This window comes from Hemiscyllium ocellatum, chromosome 30, assembly GCF_020745735.1.
Source record: "Hemiscyllium ocellatum isolate sHemOce1 chromosome 30, sHemOce1.pat.X.cur, whole genome shotgun sequence".
In the NCBI taxonomy this organism is placed as follows: domain Eukaryota; kingdom Metazoa; phylum Chordata; class Chondrichthyes; order Orectolobiformes; family Hemiscylliidae; genus Hemiscyllium; species Hemiscyllium ocellatum.
Genome location: NC_083430.1, coordinates 43,447,387 through 43,463,149, shown reverse-complemented (window position 1 = coordinate 43,463,149; position 15,763 = coordinate 43,447,387). Strand labels below are relative to the sequence as shown.

General features: G+C 42.2%; 1 protein-coding gene across 4 annotated transcripts in view; it reads right to left on the bottom strand.

The window, feature by feature from the left end:
• Window positions 1-15,763, bottom strand: part of luzp1 (leucine zipper protein 1) — a 158,758-nt gene that overhangs the window by 41,973 nt on the left and 101,022 nt on the right. The window contains exon 1 of one of the 4 annotated variants that reach the window (XM_060847692.1): window positions 14,757-14,829. The exons of the other annotated variants lie outside the window; for them this stretch is intronic. The gene's annotated coding sequence lies outside the window, so the exon portion shown is untranslated. Of the gene's footprint in view, window positions 1-14,756; window positions 14,830-15,763 lie in introns of those variants that run through there. 4 annotated transcript variants of the gene reach the window in all.

The following is a 15,763-nucleotide window of genomic DNA, read 5'->3' as shown; positions in this document are numbered from 1 at the left end:
AGGTCAGGCAGCATCCGAGGAGCAGGAAAATTGCCATTTCGGGCAGGAGCCCTTCATCAGGAATACTAGCTCTCTTTCAGTGAAACTCAACCAGCTCCACTCCCCCATCTTTCCTCAGTGGTCCTCCAAATCTTTTATCATCTGATAAATCAAGAAGCCAAGTAAGAGTGAAATAGTAATTGCTTGGTTGTACAGAACCTAAACCTTGCTAATACCAGACACAAAGTTGAAGCTTTTAGTCCTGCGCCCATCAGGACTGGGGTACAACAAGCCAAATATGGAAAGGGAATATCAATTAATGCAGAATATGAAAACGGTGTTGATTGATTGGGCCATGATTGGCATTGAGATGAAGCAGGGACTGTTAATTGCCAATCTTAGATGATGTCTTACTGACTTCGGAGCAGGCAGCTAGACTCTGACTGGTCAAGACGTTGCTATAGGAATACAACAGTGTTTCGGAATCTCCAGGGAAATGACAATGGAGTACAAGTAACCATGGATTTATGTGTGTCAAGATGAGTCTGGCAGTTGAGGTATCAAGAATGCCAACTAGGATCAAATTCTTATGTAATTTTCACAAACTATGGATAGCATTTCCACCATCTCTACAACTGGCACAAGTTCACAGGGAAGATTTCTTGGCAGCCAGAAATTTCCAGAGCCCATTCCACTTTGGCCTTTACTTGTTTTAGGCTCATTTTATCATTTTAAATATGTTCAAGTGATCCAAGCAGCGTTCCAGCTGAACTGATCAGTCTTGTACATTAGTAACTGATCAACAGTCAAATAAAATGCACAAATTCACTTTAATCAGTCGATAACCTGGAATGTTAGAATTGAGACTGCACTGTAGCATCTTCTCAAGAGCCCTCCAAAAAAGACTTGCACCTGTTTTGCACTCTCCACCACCACCGGATGTCTCAGAAGTGTCACTGTTGTAATATCGGGAGCAATGGCAGACACAAGAACAAAAACACATCGAATAGGAGCATGTGTAGGCCAATTGGCCCCTTGAACCTGCTCCATCACTGGATGGCTAGTCTGATTGTGGCCTTAACTCCACTTTGTCCTCAATGACCCTCAATTCTCTTGCTGATCAATCTCCCAGCCTTGAATATATTCAATAACAGCCTCCACTGAATGTCAGGGAACAGAATTCCACAGATTCATGGCCTTCTAAGAAAACATCTTTTCCCTCATTTCAGTTTTTAAATGAGTGATGTCTTTTCTTTAAACATGGTCCCTATTTCCAGTCTGTCCCATGAGATTCTTTCAGCATCTACCTCATCAAGTCTCTTCAGAATCATACATCTTTCAATAAGGTCACCTCAAATTCTTCTAAAGTCCAATGGACATGGGCCCAATCTGCTCAACCTTTCCTCATTAGATAAACCCTGCTGTGCTGGGAATCAGTTAGTGAACCTTTTCTGAACAGTTTCTTGTAGCTTTTTTAAGAAAGCTGACTACACAGTACTCCAGATGCAGTCTCACTAAAGCCCTGTAGTTTGTCCCTACTTTTGTACATGCACTAAATGTTGCATTCCACTTGGCTTGCAAATTACTTGCTGTTACCTGCATTCTACCTTATTGTCATTCATGTTACCTTTTTATGATTCAGGACATACAGATCCCTTTGAATTCTGCAGTCTCTCTCTCTCTCTGTCTGCTGAAATAATGTGTTAACATTCTGTTCTTGCCAAAGTTCACCTTTTCCCACATCATGCTGCAGCTGTCACTGTCTTTGCCTATTCCCTTCACCTATCTAATTGCTTTTGGCAATTCTATGACTTTTTTGACAACTTGCTTTCTTACCTACTTTTGTGTCATCATCAAATCTAGCTACAATTTATTAAAGTTCGTCCACAAACAGCAATGTGATAATGGCCTGATGAGCATTTTTTGCGATGCCGATTGAGAGATAGATATTGGTCAAGGCACTGGGCAGAACTGACCTGCTCTTCTTGAGCTGCCAGGGATCTATTACATTCACTCAGGGCGGCAGATGGGGTCTCAGTTTAATGTAAAAAATGAGGTCTGCAGATGCTGGAGATCACAGCTGCAAATGTGTTGCTGGTCAAAGCACAGCAGGCCAGGCAGCATCTCAGGAATAGAGAATTCGACGTTTCGAGTGAGGGAGGGTATCTCAGACTGTGCTGCACTCTCTGATTACCATTCCGGTGTGCTAGCCTTGATTTTAACCCTCATGCCATGGATATAGGGAGTGAAGCTGGAGTCTTGTCTGTTGGAAGCAAGTGCTACTGATTCGTAGACCCAGACGGCACAGAATGTACTGAAACAAATTCACAAATATAATTTGCAATCATTCTGCTTTGCCTTCTAATGAGCAAAAGGGTTTATTTTTGTCAGATGCTTGGAAACTGCGAGAACCCGGCTACCCCAGACCAACCTGGGAGTTAAGATGCAAGTCAAATGTTAGTAGACTTGCAACATTCTGGCCCTTTCAAACAGTTTGTTCCATTTGCATTTCCGAAAACACAGATGCCAAGTTTAACCTTTACCGCATGATCGAGGTGCCAAATAGGCTGGGGCTGTTTTCCCTGGAGAGTCCGAGACTTAGGGGTGACCTTATGGAGGTTTATAAAATCATGAGGGGCATGGATAGGGTAAATAGACAAGGTATTTTCCCTTGGGTGGGGGAGTCCAGTGCTAGAGGGCATAGGGTTAGGGTGAGAGGGGAAAGATTTAAAAGGACCTAAGAGGCAACATTTTCGCAAAAAGGGTGGTGCGTGCATGGAATGAGCTGCCAGAGGAAGTGGTGGAGGCTGGTACAATTACAACATTTAAAAGGTATCTGGATGGGTATGTGAATAGGAAGGGCTTGGAGGGATATGGGCCTAGATTTGATTAGGATATCTGGTCGGCATGGACGAGTTGGGTCAAAGTGTCTGTTTCCGTGGTTTACATCTCCATGACTCTATGACTTTATTGGGGAATTTTTAAAATGTGCACACCAGGAATTCTTGAGTGTGAAACCTTCTGGTACAGCAATGATATTATCTGAGTAGAAGAGATGGAATTCTTGCCTGCAATGCCTCACTTAGTGATTACCTTTAAACGAGCCATTTCTTGGATGAGTGAAACCAAGGTAATTTTTTTTCTTGACATTTTCCAAAGTATCAGCAGAAAACCAAGTCATCTGCTCATCCTTACTGGAAGGGTTGGGTTGAGCAGTGATTAGGAAAAAAGAAGAAAAAAGAAATAAGGAAGAAATTGCATTGAGACCATCGCCATCCGATAATTAATTTGGAAATGTCATCATGATCACACCAAAAGCAGAAACAACGGATGAGTGAGTTGTGAGGAAGTAGAGCAATATGACAAACGATGGTAGGGCTGCAATCTTTACCTCAACTTCCAAAGATGTGCAGGTCAGGTGAATTGGCCATGGTAAATTGCCCATTGTGTTAGGTGCATTAGTCGGAGGGAAATGGGTCTGGGTAGGTTACTCTTCGGAGGGTCGGCGTGGACTTGTTGGGCCGAAGGGCCTGTTTCCACACTGTAGGGAATCTAATCTAATCTAAAAATGGATGTTATTTTCACTATCACTGCAACTGGCCTGGGTTCACAGAAAGGAGCTGTTTGCAGTTAAAAAGTCAATTGCATTTCATGCCAAATCCCATTCTGCTCTTGGCTGCATATACTGTTGGCTTCATCCTCAATGGTGGAAGTCTAGAAGGACAATATCCAGAAGCTCACTGGGGACCAATAACAGCTCATGACCCCACGGGCTGTCAAGCCTGACAAATCATATTACTGGCATTAATCCTTATATGTAGATATAATGTTAATTGAGAGCAATGTTGCAGCAAAATAAGCCAATTGTTTACATCTGCACTACTAACTTTAGAGTTCCGGTATGGGCTCAAGTTAAAAGGTTGATTGATAGCAATAAATTTTAACTTAATGTAACAATATGTAGTTCTTGCATTCTTAATGCATGCAACAGTTTAAATACTCAAGACTGTCCAAATATGACACTCTTAGACTAGTTGTTGATATTATTATGCATTTCCAATAATTTAAAGACTTCCATTGCAACATGAGTTTTACAACCTTTGGGGAAAAGCATATGTTTCTGCTTAAACCGTCCCATAGCCTATTTCAGGAAAGCATCAACAGCAGAAGGGTTTTTATTTTATGACTTGGCATTTAAAAGTTGTATTTACGGCCAAGAATAAATGATTTGTGGTCTCAAATTCATATTCAAAGTATAACAAATTAACTAATATTGCTTTCACTTATTAAAGATGGGTTGGTTGGGGGAGGGGGGAGTGGGGGGTGGTAGAAGCTGAGAGCCAACATTATGCCTCAGTTCAGGCCAAACTGCAACAGGTTCAACAAATGCAATTCCACGACTACGGCTGAAGACAATGCACATGTCTCGGAAGCTGGGGCTACGCACCAAATGCTGGTGCAAAATATTTCCATTGGAGCTGCACTCATCTCCATTTCCAGACACTTCTTATCAGGAAGGGGAATAGTTCAGATTCAAGGATTTGTAGCAGAGCCTTTAGCTCAGTTGTGACCTGAACAGACCTGATAGGATTAGGAATACAGGAGCAGCAAGGGCATTGCATTGTAGTAATCAATGATTCAACACTTTTTTTTAAGATTACTTACAGTGTGGAAACAGGCCCTTCAACCCAACAAGTCCACACCGACCCGCCAAAGCGCAACCCACCCATACCCCTACATTTACCCCTTACCTAACACTACAGGCAATTTAGCGTGGCCAAGTCACCTGACCCGCACATCTTTGGACTGTGGGAGGAAACCGGAGCACCCAGAGGAAACCCACGCAGACACGGGGAGAACATGCAAACTCCACACAGTCAGCCGCCTGAGTCGGGAATTGAACCCGGGTCTCTGGCGCTGTGAGGCAGCAGTGCTAACCACTTCTTCTTGCGGAAGACAAGATTGTACTGGGAATTCCACAAACATCACCAGGAATTCATGTGAGCCCATTTAAATCTCTCCATGTACTGTAGCGTACAATGGTCGTGTTGAAATTTCTGTACTTTCAACAAGAACCAAGAGAAACAAAAAATAAGTTAAAGGACTGCATTTGAACTTGAATTTCTATGTTGATGTAAAGTGAGAATACATCAGATTGACTGTATTGATATAGTCTGAATTAGGTAAAAACGAGGACTGCAGATGTTGGAAACCCAAGTCTGAATTAGAGCAGTGCTGGAAAAGCACAGCAGGTCAGGCAGCATCCAAGGAGCAGAAAAATCAACACTTTGGGCAAAAGCCCTTCATCAGGAATAGAGGCAGGAAGTCTGCAGGGTTGAGAGATAAAATCTGTACTAGTATAGTGTAAATCTAATGTGAGAAATGACTTATTCATGAGGAGCTGCCCAAAGATGGAGACACTTTTGCAAATTATTTACATCTTAGCATTGACAAACCAGCTGCATGTTTTGCATTGCGTACATTTACCGCTGATAATGATTTCCATTGGCTTCCCCAATGGTTTAGTGTGAGCATGGCCTGTCATATTGCATGACAAAAACCAGGCAAATGTTATATTTGCACTGTGCGATCTCAGTTGGAATGCAACAATATGTGACGTCATCCATCCATCCACTGGACACAAGAAAAATCAAACAAAGTTCCTATAGCTGCTCACTCCCTTTTTGGACAGCATGTGGTTAGCATTGTTGCCTCACAGCACCAAGGACTCAGGTTTGATTCCAGCCATTGATGGCTGCTTGGGTTGAGTTTGCACATTCTCCCTGTGCCTGCGTGGGTTTCCTCTAGGTGTTCTGTTTTCCTCCCACAGTCCAGGGATATGCAGGTTAGGTAGGTTAGCCATGGTAAATGCAAGGATATGGGTGGAATACTCTTTGATAGATCATGCAGACTCAATAGGCCAAATGATCCCAACTTAAAAGGTTGATTGATATCAATAAATTTTAATTAAATGGAACAATATGTAGTTCTTGCATTCTTAGTGCATGCAACAGTTTGAATACTCAAGACTGTCTAAATATAACACTCTTAGACTTGCTGTTGATATTATTATGCATTTCCAATAATTTAAAGACTTCCATTGCAACATCCATGAGTTTTACAACCTTTGGGGAAAAGCATATGTTTCTTACTGTAGGGTTTCTATGAAAAGGATAGAACAGTGTACAGTGGAACCTCGATTATCCGGCATTCGATTATCTGAACATCAGATTATTCGGTAAGATCACAATGTCCTGAAGCTTGGCTAAACTATGTTATCCAACATTCGCTTATCTGAAATTTGATTAACCGAATGCAATACTCCCCACCCATGTCCTTCTGTAAATGTCACAAGAGGACACCAGTGTTTTTATCTGTAATGCACATTTATTCTCTCCTTTACTGTCTAATTAGCTTTCCAGAGCTGAAAATGTGTTGCTGGTTAAAGCGCAGCAGGTCAGGCAGCATCCAAGGAACAGGAAATTCAACGTTTCAGGCTAAAGCCCTTCATCAGGATTCCTGATGAAGGGCTTTAGCCCGAAACGTCGAATTTCCTGTTCCTTGGATGCTGCCTGACCTGCTGCACTTTAACCAGCAACACATTTTCAGCTCTGATCTCCAGCATCTGCAGACCTCACTTTTTACTCTAATTAGCTTTCCAGCAAACAAAGATTGGATTTATGAATGAAGAGCACACATTTTGCGCTGGTCACTGGGCTTTGACACCAGTGTCTTGAGGAAATGGAGCTAGGACTAACCCCTGCCTTCATGAGAGAAGGGATGAAAGAAGAGAAACAGCCTAGAGTTCAAGATATAATTTTGAGCCTTTATCTACCCTGCCCACTACCAAGGGCTGAACAAAAATAACCTTGGGAAAGAATCACCATAGCCTTCTTGCCCCAGTGGATAATAGTTCAAACCAGCATTTAATTCTGCTTAAGTAACTTGGAAACTTTGATTTACTCATCATAAAATCTTGCTGACTATTGTGATAAATGAGAATGCAGCAACCTGCTTCCTTCATGAGAATCATCTCTGACCTTGAAAACTGTGCCATATTATCAATCAAAGGAATATAATCTGTTGCTTAATGCAGACAAATGGAGTTACTTCGATTTTGCTGTGTTATTCGCATACAAAAATAAGTTGCATTTCCTTCATGACTTGTCACTTCCCTTGGAACTATTCCAATGGCTTCACATGCAGCAGATCTCAATCACTGTTCTCAGGTAGATTACAGCAGCTATAGTTTTTTTTATTTTTAAAAAAATGCAGACAGCGTGTTGGAATGTTGGTCAGAATGCTGGAGAACTTGTTGATTCATGCTGCTGGATTCTAAAGGTTCACCTGGACCAGCCCAGACATTGGAAAGGACCTTCATTTAGCAACAGGTTCGCATGACAGAATTTTCAGATTGCCCTGCATTGCACCAATACTGCACCTGACAGCCAACCTAGATTTTGGGCTGCCCAGACTCCATTATCTTTGGTTGCTGAGGCAACAGTTCTATCACCTGAGTAGCTGATAGGATTGAATACACCAATCCTACAGATCTCCTACTGAGCTGCAGTATCCCACAGAATGATGCCAAATCCATCTCATGTTTAGTTAAAAGGAACCACATTTCTGTACAGCTGACAAAAGGTTTCTTGTGTCTTTCTTGCTGATGCAGTATAGATTGGTAGAACCAGCTTTACCATCCTCCAGAACTGAAAACATGACAATTGATGCATATAATGATTGTTTTCCTAAAGTAATATTAGTTCCAAAATATCAACATATGGATTATATCATGATTAATACAGTGCTCCATCAAATTTAACCATGAATAATATGTGCTGGATTAGCAGGGCATTATTACCATCATTAATTTTTCAGTTCAAAGCACACATATTGATAGTAATGCAACACATATTTGCACACAGTCTGATACTGTCAAGATGACATGGTCTGTGTGAAAAATGAAAGTCTTGGCTGATTTGTTTCGGTTTTTGTATTTAATGTGGGGGTCAAATAGCCCAATTTCAATAGCCCTGATGTTACGGGGAAGCAGTGGAATTGAGGTATTGTCATCTCAAGACAGAGGCTGATGTTCTGAGGATATGGGTTCAAATCCCACAATGGCAAAATTAGAATTCAATTGATGAATTTAAAAAAAAAGGTCAATCTATTGCAAAACATTGTCAATTTATGTAAAAACCCATCTGATTCACTGAGGGAAGGAAAATTTTCCTTCCTTAGCCAGTTTGGTCTTTGTGTGACACCAGACACCTAAATTGTCAAATAGTCCGCTCAGTTCAAGGGCAATTAGGGTTGAACAACAAATGCCTGACTTGCCAGCAAAGTCTACATCCCACAGAAGATAAAAGAAGATACTAAAAGAGTGTCACTGTTGGCACAGGAACCCTCTGAAAGCAACTGTGATTTTTATGTTCTACTCACTCTTAAAAATGAACATTAATAAAATAATGCATTAATCCCAATAAAACTTTTTCATTTGCAAAATATATTAACTTTACATTTAAGTTCTAATGTTTTGCAATTATATCATCTCCCCATTTGATATAAACTGTTACTATTTAAATATTTTACTGATTTAATTTTGTCACGACAATGGTTATTGCCAACACTTAAGGTATCCAGTTTTGGTTCATTCTAATCATCTTTATATTTGATCATTTTGCCCTGAAGACTCATCAGTGCCTTTGCAAAATGGTGGGACAAACTGCTCCCAATCAGCTTGGTTAATCTTTTGATTCCATCATTAACTACACTCAGTTGAACAAAATGGCCAAATGGTCCACTCATGCTCCTAATTCACATGTTCATATGTCACAGGACCACTGGGTAATCTATCGTATGTCACGCCTTGAATGCAAATCATAGATTTATGGCTCTGTGTCTCACAATACACCTTGTGTGCTTTTCTATGTTAACCATACTTCCATGTGTATGACTTATTGAAGGTGGAATTCATAGCCAAGATCAATGCACCAACCAATGGCCACATACCATAAGAACATAAGACACAGGAGCAGAAATTAGGCCACTCAGCCCATTGACTCTGCTTCGCCATTCTATCATGGCAAGTTAGTCTTGGTTTCATGAGGGAAAAGCAGTGACACAACACCAATGTAACTCAGTTGACTCATTGTGGTCTCCAAGACTGGGTTAGGTCTAGCAACTGCAAACAGGGGGAAAAGAGACTCAGTTGTTTCATACCTTTTGTGACTTTGGGCTGTTCAAAACACTTCACAACTAAGTACGTAATTTAGAAGTATGGTTGCCATTGCAACATAGAAAAATGGGGAGCCAATTTGCACACAGCAAGCTCCTGTGAACAATGAACAGATAACTTGACTTTAGAGGCACATTGCTCTGTTCAAAATAATGCCCTGGGATCCCTTATATTTGGTGGGACCTTTGTTTACTATCTTTATCGAAGGTTGGTGCAGGATTCCTCTGGAGTGGAATTTACTGCTCTAACCAGCTGAGTGATCAGAGAAGGTGCTGGATCGTAGTTAAGAATATTACCATTCCAATTTAACATTTTCCAGGGAAGAATGTTGAAACAAGCATGTACTGTGAAAGAATGCAATGCAGAATAAGTTCTTGTTGAGGTAAAAGGAGCTAACCTGCTCAAAATGTCTCCTGAACAATATCTATTCAGAAAAATATTCATTCTTTCTGAGTCTGGTGATGAAGACCAAGGAATGACTCATTTTGTTGTTCTTTGACTGAATTTTGTCCATGTAGTGGACAAGAAGTAGTCATGAGAGGGCTCTCGCCCAGCCCTGTGAAAATCTGCTTACTCCAAGAAAGGATGCTGGAAATAGCTCTTCCTTGGCTGAAAGGTGGACATCCTCAGCTGGGGGCAAGAATAGTTCATGATGGATACTTCCTGAAAATGCCACACACGATTCCAAGACGGACTCCAATTGGTTAGGCCCCGATAGGGACAGGCAAAAAGGCCTATGGGTAGGTTGGTTTACCAATGCCGAGTGAGCAGGTTTGAAAGCGCCATGGCGATATCAGGCCATTTTCACAGTAGCGAGATTCAGGAAGGGACAGGTTGCAACAGTTTCATCAATTCTGCTGGTTAAGTGCCTGGTAGAGCCCAGTATTGGAAGCTGACTGGAATTTTCCAGACTGCCCTCTAGATCCCCAGTGATGACAGTATAGTTGTCTGGCCTTGCATCTCCTGCTTTGATAGCTCTCCTTAACTGGATGCCAGGTCCAACCTTTCGCTATCAATTGGTCAATTTCAGGTAAGTCACAGAGCGGTGCCTGTGCCCCATACAAGAGGGGCTTCTGACTTGCATTTGACCCCAATTTCAGGGAGCAAGGAGCAAAACTTTACAGAATCCCTACAGTGTAGAAACAGACCCTTCGGACCAACAAGTCCACACAGACCCTTTGAAGAGTAACCCACGCAGACCCATTCCCCTACCATATTACTCTACATTTACCCCTGACTAATACACCTAACCTACACATCCATGAACACTATGGGCAATTTAGCATAATCTTTTTACCTAACCTGCACATCCTTGGACAGTGGGAGGAAACTGCAGCACCTGGAGGAAACCCATGCAGACACGGGGAGAAAATGTAAACTCCACACAGTCGCCTGAGATTGGAATCGAACCCAGGACCCTGGTACTGTGAGGTTAGCACCACCGAGCCACTGTGTCACCCAACCTTGTAAATGATACAGTAGTTGATCTATATTGAATCAAACAGCTGATCTCGGTGTCTCTGATTTGGTCCAAATGTGTGAGTCTACTGGATAAGAAAAGGACAGAACCTGAATCTAAAGCCTCTACAGTTGATCAGCTTCCAGATATTCAGCAGAACATCATGGTAGAATAGCCAATAGGACACAAACAGTGGGCTGGCAGAGAAGTGGGGAGATAACATGGGTGGCACGATGGCACAGTGGTTAGCACTGCTGCCTCACTGTGCCAGCGACCTGGGTTCAATTCCCGCCTCAGGCAACTGACTGTGTGGAGTTGGCACGTTCTCCCAGTGTCTGCATGGGTTTCCTCTGGGTGCTCCGGTTTCCTCCCACAATCCAAAGATGTGTGGGTCAGATGAATTGGCCATGCTAAATTGCCCTGGTGTTAGGTGTAGGGGTATGGGTGGGTTGTGTTTCGGTGGGTGGGTGTGGACTTGTTGGGCCGAACGGCCTTTTTTCTACACTGTAGATAATCTAATCTAAAAAAAATGGGTGTGGGTGGGTGTAACTTATTGTGGCTATGAAGGAAGATGACTTAGATGCTGAGTATATGCAAAAAGATGACTTATGAGGTCAGACAAATGGGGTCATCTTATGTGCTGGGGTGACATGTACACCGTGATTTATAGAAATGTTCCACATGCATAATTAGAACTTGTAATAGTCATGTGGTAGGAATCCCACATTGTCAGTATGCAATACTTAAACGGAAGATGATGTTCACTTTTACACAATTAGTATTGAATCCAGTCCTCTGGAGGGTCAGCCCAGCTTTTGTTGCAATGACTTCAGCAGTTTTAGTACTCAACTAAATTGAGAGAATTCCAGAATTTGCTCTTCATTCATAATTGGAAATCTGAGTGAAGCACACTCAGTATTCCAATGGTTCAATCTCTGAAATATGAATCTACAAATGGACCTGTCAATGAAGTAATAATGTCTCATAGAGATGTACAGCATGGAAACAGACCCTTTAGTCCAACTAGTCCATGCTGACCAGATATCCAACATGAATCTAGTCCCATTCACCAGCATTTGGCCCATATCTCTCTAAACCCTTCCTATTCATATACCTATCCAGATGCCTTTTAAATGTTGTAGTTGTACCAGCCTCCACCACTTCTTCTGACAGCACATTCCATACACGCACCACTCTCTGCGTGAAAAATTTGCCCCTTAGGTCCCCTTTAAACTTTTCCACACTCAGCTTAGACCTATACCTCTAGTTGTAGACTCCCCTACCCTAAGAAAAAGATGTTGGCCATTCACCCTATCCATGCCCCTCATTCCAAACTTGTCCAGATCCACGAAGGTCCAACGGGTTAATCTGATTGGATTGATCTGTTTGACCCTTATCGTCAGAATACTCTGGCCTCGAACCCTGAGTTGCAGGTTTAATTTCATGGTGAGCAGAATTGGAGAGGGGGAGGAAATGGAAGCAGACTTTTCCAGATTGCAACACTAAAAAGCGAGCTTGTGAGGAAAGACTTGCCAAAGCTCCTTCATCTTTTCAAACCCATGACCTCTATCTCCTGTAGGAATGTGGACAGAGGATGTAGCAGCGTCATGGCATTATGACAAAAAAGTTATGGTGAAATCTTGACCCATCTGAAGCCAGGAAGTGTAGGAGGGTAGCAGCATATGGGAGAAAACTTAAGAAAGGAAACGTTCTTTTAGATATTTTCTAATCAACCTGCTCAGAGATGTTATGACACACTGTGGGACTTGAACCCATGCCTCCTGGTTGAGAGGTAAGGACACTTCCATGGTGCCACATGAGAACTGAAATTGTTCATTTTTAACTATTTTAATTTTTTTGACTACCCACCACCAAATCACGCATTTGGCAAATTCAACAGGTGATGATTTATAAGCACTGGCCAACAGGGGCAGCTCAGCAACATCAAAAGGAACGTTACGAAATGGAGCTGAGGAGACAGGCTCACCACCCTTTGGGTGAAGAAATGTGGAATTCATTACCACAGGAAGTAGTTGATACCATAACATGACATGTAGTCAAGGGGTAGCTCGATATAGCACCTGGGGTGAATGGGATCAAAGGTTTTGGGGGAAAAGCAGGATTAGATTAATGAGTTGGACAATCAGCCATGACCATGATGAATGGCGCAGCAGGCTTGAAGGGCTGAATAGCCTCCTCCTCCTCATATCTTCTATGTTTCTATGAAACAAGGGAGGGGCTAAAGCAAAATTGAATTGAGAAAGGAAATGTTGCAATCTAGCTACTATGGTGCCTACCTGTTTTTAATGCCTCCAGGATTAGTTGACACTGTGTGTTCAGTCTCTGTGGACACCTGGGCACAATTGTAGCCAGGCAGGAGGGGCAGGCCTCTGGAATGACGATGCCCTTCACGGCCCGCTATTTGGCCACTTTAGCCAGGCCCAGCAGTAGGTCCATGTGGAGGTCCTCTGACTTGAGCACACCCCTCCACATCATGTGGGGAAACGTTTTTTTCTTCTTTTTCATACTCTGAAGTGTTATCATACACAACTAAGTGACATTCCCACCACCAAACTCACAGTGACCTTTTTTCCTGTTTTTTCCTGATTAACGACCACCAGTAATCACTCGTGTAGCCAATCAAATATTTACACACAAAGCCTATTATGAACAATGCAAAACATCAAAAGTGACGATGATGGGGTGGGAGGAATCAGGGCAAAATGGAAGGGGCTAAATCAAAATGGAGTTGGAAGGGGGTCAGCAGTATCCCCTTTCAGTGCTGACCTATCGATGTGGGGATAAAGGGAACAGAAACCAGAGACTTAGACTCAATATCATACTTGACATTCCCGTGCAAGTCTGAGACAGTGCTATGGTGTTGGAGGTTTCAGATGAGACGTTAAACCAAGGTCCCATATACCGTCTTGGGCAGGTATAAAAAAATGAAGGGAGTTATTCCCTGTTTTCTGGTCAATATTTATCTCAACCAAAGTTATTTTAAAAAAAAGAAATCTGGTCATTATAACATTTTACTCATGAGATTGGCTGTGTGTAAATTAGCTGACGCATATACAACTTTACCAGTGTTGCATTGTCTATAAAAGACTTTGGGGAAGACTTGAGGTAACGCAAGATGCCACGTAAATACACATCTTTCCTTTTGTTCAAAATTCCTTGTCACTGCAGAATGTTTTCTGCAATATCTTAGGACATTGAGCAAGGTGAAAGTTGTGGTCCAGAGGAGATAGATATGGTGCATTGAGACACCTCCCAGTGCACAGAGGGGATGATTGGGCAGGCCACCTGAGATGGGGTAAGCCTAGCAGTGAATGTAAACACCGGGGTATGACTGAGGTATGAAAACATCAAGATTATACATACATTCTTAAATTATTTGTATTTTGTTTGTGCATGAGGTATCACTATGACAGATTGAGCTTATCATTACCAGGTGTACTTCTTTTTACTGAATGAGTTAAAACTTGAAATCTCTGCAACAAAATAAGCATCTTCAAGGCTTGTAAACCCGGTGTTAGATTTTCATGACCCATTGTGGATTTTAGCTTGGATGTGTTTATTGCCTGTTTTGTGATCCAGTCTGTATCTTGTTCGAACAGACTCAGAACAGCTTCTCTCTCTCTCTTTCTCTCTCTCTCTCTCTCTCTCTCTGAAGCAAGGTCACCCCTATTCCGCAGAGACTGCAGTATTCCAATTTTCATATGCCTCACTGCAGGCAACTGAAAACAATCAGGGCAGCTCACTCCTGATTTGTGTTGCAATCGATTTATGCTTAAGCCTCTCTGGATCAATAAAGAACCAGCATTACCCCGCAAGAAGCCTTCCCTTTGATTGCTACACTGCAGGATTGAAGAACCGGCGTCCTTCATAGTCAGATGTTATTATGCATGTGCGACTGTGAATTTAAGTGGAGTTTTAACTTAGTTATGAAGAAAAAATCTAGCGTCTTAGCACAGCATTCCTAATGCATAGAATGTCGGTTCAGTCACTGGTGCCTGATGCTATATTCACTGATTGTCCTAGCTAGGCAATGCATCAAAATAGATACTTCTCACTTACCTGACAGCATCTGGTTATTGCTTCGGGAGTCCATTGTAATCCTTTGTCACCAGCTGATGGAGAGTGTGTTTGTTGGCACGGCGAGATGCATAAATGCTTTTCACTTCCCTTCCCCCCCCTCCCTCCACCTTGCTGCAGAATGCAACGTGACCCCATTGACACAGAGAAATCCTCTGCTCCATTGCCAGGAAAGCCTTGCTTTGATGAAATCCCCTAATTAAAAACCCTGTTCCATTGCCATCGTCAGCTTCCCAGCCAACTCAACCAACAGTCTGTCATCTCTGCCGGTGACAAAAAGCCTGCTGCTGTTTTCCCTCATCTCTGAAAAGAGGGACTGGCTGCTTCAAGTCAATGTGAAAATATGTCTGGAATGATAGCAATAGGTTCACTGATGTGGCACTGTCACTCCCATTGGAATGTTTGCTTTTGTGTTTTAAAATCAACTTATTGTTGAGTTCAAAGATTTAGAGGTGAACTCACGTGATGGTGTGAGTGAATGTATTCCAGCCTTAGTAATTCTGAGGCCTGGACTAAAGTATCCAGAGACAGGAGCTTAAACCACATCATGGCAGCTAGAGAATTTAAATTCAGTTAATTAAATAAACCCTGACTAAAAATCTAGTCCCAGTAATGAGGACCACATAACTACCAGCTTGTTTTAAAACCCGACCTGTCTCCCAAACTTTGTCAAGAAAAAGAAATCTGACATCCTTACCCAGTTTTGGCCTATACGTGACTCCCAACCAACAGCAATGCGGTTGACTCTTAACTGCCTTTGAAATTGGCCCAGCAAGTCACTCACTTAAGGGCAATTAAAGATGGAGATTAAGTGTTTGCCTTGCAAGCAATGACATCACCCACAAATTAATAAGAAGAAACACCACAATTTCCTCAGTCTGGCTCATTAACTGCTTTATAAATCCGAATTTATAAACTAGTTAGTGAGATTCCGTTGGAGGGGAGACGTTGCCCTCTGTAGCAGCCCCATGAGCCTCCAAAGGCAATTG